The following is a 6,785-nucleotide window of genomic DNA, read 5'->3' as shown; positions in this document are numbered from 1 at the left end:
CATGCTTTGCTTTTAATGATGCTACATCAGTTTATTTTAATAATGAATTAGGCCTTTTTATGTAGTGTACCACCGCTATAATATTTAGTGGATTGTTACACTATTATATTAAATTAAATGAATTTACCAACGAATTAATTAATTCTGGATATACAATCATAAACTCTCAATTTAGAAATACTAACAGTATTCACAAATCATGCTGAAATTGTATACTTGTGTCTTTTATTTGGGTAAAATTCATTGATTACAATCAATTGAAAAAGTTAAATTTCATTATAGTATTTATATTAACATACATTTCTTTGTTTTTGATCAACAGTTATTTCCAGAGACATTACAGAGTAAATGATCATTAATATGAAAATGAACTGATTTTTGTCATGATCCTGATGAAAAGCTTAGCTGGCTATTACTACAAGTTTTGAGGGAGTCGGACATTTTAAGGGCTGTCTCAGTTGCAAAATCCTTCCAGTGCACTGAAACAGTTTCTCCATAAAAAGTCCCACAATCCGTGAAAACCAGGGAGTATCGATGCTAACTACATTGCCTTAATGGAAATTCTGAAGCATGAAACATAGAAGTAGTTAAGGCCACCTAATATAAAGTGGGACCAGCTGATGATCTGAATCAGGTATGTTAAATAAGGGAGACATACAAAATGTGCAGAGCAGTAGGTCCCAAGGACAGGAGTTGAGAACCACTGGATTAAAGAACATTTAATTGTGTGAAAACAGCATTAGACCTTTGTGGAAAAAGCTGTTGGACACTGAAATAGACACTGAATGATATTTAATTATTTGTGTCAAATATTTGTAAAGTCAGGTAGCCTACAACCATGAGCATTTTACACTTAAAAATCCTGACTAAATTATTTTTATACTTCATTTTTATCTGCTGCCACAATCTTTTTTGCCCATGAGATTGCACCTACATGAAAATTAATATTAGGTTTGATAACTTACTGTACTGCCAGACAGTTTTCACCTCTGATATTATAAAAGTGATTAAAAATTAAACGCTATGGTTACTCACGTAACCCTGGTTCCCTGATAACAGGAACGAGCATTGCATCATTTTAGCTGATGCTATTGGGAAACTCCTGTTTTCTCCAAATTCTGAAGCCTGATTGGTTCACATCTGTGTAGCTGCAAACAGAAAAATGTTTCAGCCCACCAAAAGGGGCAGGGTTGACTACCTATCAGTCACACTGGAAATGCCGGCAGTCAGAATCTTCCTACTGAACAGCGCCTAGCATGACTCGCTAGCAGCGTAGTAGCATGGCAAGCTATGCAATGCTTGTTCCCGTTACCTCAGGGAACCAGGGTTACGTGAGTAACCATAACATTCCCTTTTGATACGTTCACTCACATTGCGTCAGTTTAGCTGATGCTATGGGGAATACATTGCAACACGCTGTGCTACAAGCACAGAATGGAAGTCGCGCTGCGAGCCAACAGCTTGGAAGCGCTCAAATTGAGGGCCCCTTGAACAGCCATATAGAGAAGGGCTCAGACTGCAGTTGGAGCCCGCAACATAAGTATATTAGACTGACAACACATGTGCTTGAAGAGCAGGGATGTCCAGGTTGTAAAATCTGATGAAAGTGGATGGCGAGGACCAGTTGGCGGATGCACAGATGTCTGCAATGAAGACTCTGCTGGACCAAGCCCAAGAGGAGGCCATACCTCTAGTGGAGTGGGCCCTCACTCATAAGAGGCACAACAAGTGTGCTGACTTATAAGCCAGCGCTATCGCATCCACGATCCATCTGGAAAGTCTATGCTTTGAAACCATCAGCCCTTTAGTGCGGCCTCTGAAGCTGACAAACAGCTGCTTTGATTGCTGAAACTGGCTAGAGCGCTCAATATATACTCTGAGAGCCCTTACAGAAAAGAGTGGATGAGGTGCCTGTTCGTCTTCCACGAGTGGAAGAGCTAACAGAGCAATCATCTCCGTTCTAAATGGGGTAGAAAGCACTTTCGGCACATAACCTTTTCTCATCATATAAGGACAACTTTACTGTCATTAGGGCTGAACTCCAGGCAGGAAGGTTCCACAGACAAAGCCTGTAGGTCTCCAACTCACTTGACTGATGCTAAGCCAGCAGGAGAGCAGTCTTGAGTGAGAGGGACTGAAGGTCAGCTGACTTGAGCAGCTCAAAGGGAGGGCCTTGAAGAGGCAAGGGTGGGAAGGATTCAACCTCCTAGTCCAGGGCTGGGCAAACTCGGTCCTGGAGGGCCACTGTTCTGCAGAGTGTAGCTGAAACCCTGATAAAACTCACCTGTGTGTAATCCTTAAGACCTTGATTATCTGGTTCAGGTGTGTTTGATTAGGGTTGGAGCAAAACTCTGCAGGGACAGCGGCCCTCCAGGACCGAGTTTGCCCAGCCCTGTCCTAGCCCCTCTGAGAAACGTAATGACCAGGTTGTGTTTCCCAATCGATTGTCCACACATTGGAACGTGATTCGCCGCAATGGCTGCCACATACACTTTGAGTGTGGAGGGGACACGTCCACCATCCTGCAGTTCCTGCAGGAACATGAGAACTGACACAATCTCACAAGTAGAGGGGTTTAAATTACGAGCTGAACACCTACTAGTGAACTTAGACCATTTCTGGGACCCTTGCCTCTGAGAGCATTCTCATACCCATTGGGGGAAGCCTGATGGCTCCTGACGAGGGGCCATACATGCAGATCCCATAACTCTGGACAGGGGTGCCAAATTGCTCCCCCCGCATGAGAGAGGAGGTCTCTCCTCAACGGTATGGGCCATGGAGACAGCAGCTGCCTCAATTCTGGGAACCAAGACTGGTTTTGCCAACGTGGTGCCATCAGAAGGACTGAATGTTTCTCTTCCCTAATCCACTTGAGGAGCTGTGGGAGCAAGCCTACAGGAGGGAAGGCATAAAGGCGCAGGCCATTCCTGGGCAAGTGCATCCGTTTCCTTCTAAAAATATGTCTGGCAGTAGGAGTTCTCTTCCATTGCGAAGAGATCTACAGAAGCCTTCCTTCTCTTCCTCTGCTTACGTTGGCGAGACAATGGCATAGAGATTGCTGCTTCTGAGGGAATTGCAGTACCCACAACCACCTCTAGGGGAACTGCAGTGTCTACGGCAGCCTCTGTTGAAACTGCAGTGTCTACAGCCACCTGTGGGGGAACTGCATAACAAAAAAAAAAACGTTTTAGGCAATACAATATGACTACTTTTAAATTACTTTTAGATTAATTTTGACCTAACATATTTATCACAATGATTTGAATAGGATAATCTTGTACCATATTGATAAAAATACAAAGAGAAAGAAAATATATTCTGTTATTTATCAACAACATAAAGTGCATTAAACATTACATCAGGTTTTCCCAAATTGGGGTTCATGAAGGAACTGCAGGGGGTTTGTGAGTTTAATGAAATGCTAATAATTAATTAAATCTTAAAAAATTTAATTTAAAATAAATCATTTTAAAATAAAAACAATCACAATAAAACCTTTATTAAACAGATTTTTATTTGTTTAACTGCATGCCATGTGGCCCTTCACAGTTCAGAGAACCATGAACATGCAAATGCATTGTTAGATTATTGACTTAATTATTAATTTATTACCTTAAAACAGGCATCTCAAACTTCAGCTTCTGGAGGGACACAGTCAGAGTTTAATTTCAAACCTGCTCCAACATACATATCTGTAGTTTTCTAATATGCCTGAAGGACTTGGAGCTGGATTAGGTGTGTTTAATTAGGGTTAAAGCTAAACTCTCCAGGAACTGACACCCCTGAAATATTTAATAATAATAATAACAATTAAAAAAAAAAAAAAAAAATTCTTATAAGTGAAATGGTTTCTGTAAATCCAGATGCTGTGTGGGTCTCCATTTGATCGGCCCATGACTAATGGCTGGTCTGTCTGTGCAATTCCACAAACCTGGAAGACCTTCTGAACATAAATAAGACGTAGGCTTTTTCAGAAAGAAAAATTTAAAAAGATGAAAATTTAAAAAAATAGGGAGAATCAATAAATTATGGATAATTTATTGCCTTTGTATGAATAAAATTTAATCAATCAAAAAGTAACAGTAGTCTGAAGTATTTTAAAATGTGATATAATCTAATTACACGCAAGTACTTAATTTTTGGAATATGATAATCCAGATTACATGTAATCAGTTATATACAGTTGTTTAGTTTGGCTTTATATGTAATAGGGGGAGACCGGGCAATGTTATGGGGTCAGAAAAGAGCTATGGTGATGTCATTAATGTCATACGCTCCCATCACCTTTTTGAGCTCACAGAAGTGGCATGTTACTGTGAGCAACACTGTAGATTTTAAGACCAAAAAAATGATTTTCAGTAAGGAAAGTACTTTTTTTTTTTAATCAAGATTATATTTTGCCAAACAATCATTGTATTATAGATACAATAATATGACTTACATAACCTAAAGTAGCAGTTTCTCTAGTTTAACCAACCCCTTATAATGACTCAAGTCCAGTTATCAGTCACATCCTCTGTTGAGGCAAAGTCGCATGATTTTTTTGTTGTACATCAAGGGATTTATGTGTGTAAATGTGTTTTCATCGTAGTTTATGTGCATGTCTTCTTAACAAAATAAAACATTATCCGCCTTAGTTGAGCACGTACGTTTTTTTTTGTTTTTTTTTCTGTGCTCATTTTTAGGATGTATGCACATCTTGGCATTTCCATCCAGCTTTTTTATGTGATATTGCAGAATCCAAATAAAAATAGGTGGATGGCTACTTAGCTAGTGATTGAATGTGACAAAAATGCAGTGCACACACACACACACACACACACACACACACACACACACACACACACATAGCAGTTGTGCTAAATTTAGTCCTAAAAGAAATAGAATATAATGTTTTTGTCACTTTAAATTGTTCACTTTATTCAAAACTGATTATTCTTTGTTCTTCAATAAAGTTCTTGCATAAATTAGATAGGGTGGATCTTATTTCAGAAAATCACCTCTCATTGTTACATCTTTCCCAAGCTAGTGTTACAACTCACCCCATTCAACCCGGGGTAGGTTAACAACGGAACTCTTTGTATTTGACATCTCACAATCTATGATTGTCTAGTACATGTCCAAATTGTATTTATAGTAGACACATGTGGCTACCATGTATCAAAGTTTGAGAGATCCAGCACAAACAAGCACTGAGTTACTCATGCTCAAACAAAAAGTGTTACTACCATCCCCGGTCTCCCCCTACACTTAAAGGTGCAATATGTAAGAATTTTGCAGTAAAATATCCAAAAACAACTAGGCCAGTGTTATATATTTTGTTCACTTGAGTACTTACAATATCCCAAATGTTTCCAACTATTTGTAAATCGTGAGAAAATTGCAATTTTAACCAAGGCTCCGGGACGTGTGAGGAGTCGCCTGTCAATTGCGTCATACCCGCGTTAACCCTTGCGGTTTTATTTTGTAGAAACCACGGAAACACCAAAGACGCTTTAATATATTACACATTTTAATAGACAAGGGAACATCTGTTTTGATATATTTATAGACAGAAAACGAATTGTTGTTATATAGCTCAACACGTTTAGTCTTATTGTTTAATTCAATTTTCTTGATTTTTTTCGAGTACCATGCTTTACCATGCTTCAGAGAAAAACACTATTTTATGAAGTAGCTAACATAGCATAATCAGATGCAGCTTTATTTTTAGTAATAGTAATACAACATTTTCTCCACCATACAATATGTTTTAAAATTAATTGCATGCCATTTATAACATAATTTTCAACATACTCAAATGTATCTAATATGATAAACAGAGATGTGTTACCTCATACTCATGATCGGAAAAGCAGAAGCAGTGCCGGCGACTGTGGCATAATAAAAGTTTGCGGCGTGTGTTGTGCAATCGCTCCAGCGGCTTCGTTCAGTCCCACAACACTTGGTACTGCTCTGCTTCATACTAAAGTAACGTTAATAATCCTATCCATGAACATGATTTGTTCCCGACCCCAATCCCTATTCTTTTGCACTGTCCGTTAAGATGGAGACCACATGTCCCCCAAGATTCCGCTCTCAAACTTGGCATCATCAAGTTACGCCTTTGTTTTGAATAGGCTTCTAGCGATCTCTAGTGGACAAAATTATTACATATTGCACCTTTAAAGGCGCTCTAAGCGATTTGACGCGTTTTTAGGCCCATTTTTTTTTTTTGTCACATACCGCAAACATCTCCTCACTATGCGCTAGCTGCCTGTCCCCTGAACACACTGTAAAAAAACGCGGTCTCTGTAGTCGCCACAAGCTCCGAAAACTGCAATAAAAACAAACTGGTGCAGCCTGGACCACTTAACATAATAAACATGCTCCAGCCAATAACCGACAAGCAGCGTCAATACGCAAGCTACTTACATTTTAAATGCGCGTTCATGACTGTTTCAGGAAGCACGGAGGGGAGGGCCAGGAGGAGTAGGAGGGAGGGTCTAGCTAGCCTCTGTTTTGTTTGACAACACTTCGAACGTCAACAGGAAGTTACACAGAATCGCTTAGAGCGCCTTTAATATGTGGTCGTAAATGAAGAAATGCATGCCTGAGCTGTGCATGTCAGTCGCACCTTTAATTAGGACTACACTGCAGTCAGTGATACCGAGAGATTATTTATACTGTAGTTACATCCAGCATCTAGGATTTAGTTTTTAATAATAATAATAATAATTTCCATACAGATCATATATAATGATAGGGCCTATATTGTGATGTGACATAAATGGTTAACATGATTA

This window comes from Megalobrama amblycephala, linkage group LG17, assembly GCF_018812025.1.
Source record: "Megalobrama amblycephala isolate DHTTF-2021 linkage group LG17, ASM1881202v1, whole genome shotgun sequence".
Classification (NCBI taxonomy): Eukaryota; Metazoa; Chordata; class Actinopteri; order Cypriniformes; family Xenocyprididae; genus Megalobrama; species Megalobrama amblycephala.
The sequence above is the reverse complement of the archived record's forward strand: the minus strand, read 5'-3'. Positions refer to the sequence as shown.